Raw genomic sequence first — 596 nt, forward strand, 5'->3', positions numbered from 1 at the left:
AAGTAGAAGGATGGGCTTGTCCTGCATCCAAATACAGATTGTCAGCTGCTTATTTCGGTTGGCAGACCATCACAGCGGTTGACCGCATATGTGGCTGAATGCGTGCAGCCGAGAGTGCGCATGCAGCAAGGCAGCCGGAGTTTTCCTTTCATATGTACTCGTACGAAAATACATATTTACGTTTGTACAGATGCATGCTTGTAAACATATTATATCACTGTCGATTACTTCCCAAAGGGTGTGCTTAATTACGCAAAAGTTTACTTACTTGCAAGTGGACATCTGACTATAAGTTTATTCATTAAAATGTCTGTATGGTCCATATGTTCTGATATATGTATGTATGTATGTATGTATGTATATGTATATTTATTTCACCAAGCAGATTAACTCTGCTGAACTCAGAAGTTTTATGTACTTAAATTTTTTGCTAGGCAGTGAAACCACAATCATTGACATGTCCACAACTTACCGTTAAACTACATATGTTCGTACATACATAAGTTCATATGCATACAAATACAGTGTGTGACATAATGATAGGGTCACCATTTATTGATGGGTTTAGACTATGTATATTTTCCCAAATAAAATTT

The sequence above is a fragment of the Rhagoletis zephyria genome, unplaced genomic scaffold (assembly GCF_001687245.7).
Source record: "Rhagoletis zephyria isolate East Lansing unplaced genomic scaffold, Rhagoletis_zephyria_1.1 Rzeph_scaffold_03232, whole genome shotgun sequence".
In the NCBI taxonomy this organism is placed as follows: Eukaryota; Metazoa; Arthropoda; class Insecta; order Diptera; family Tephritidae; genus Rhagoletis; species Rhagoletis zephyria.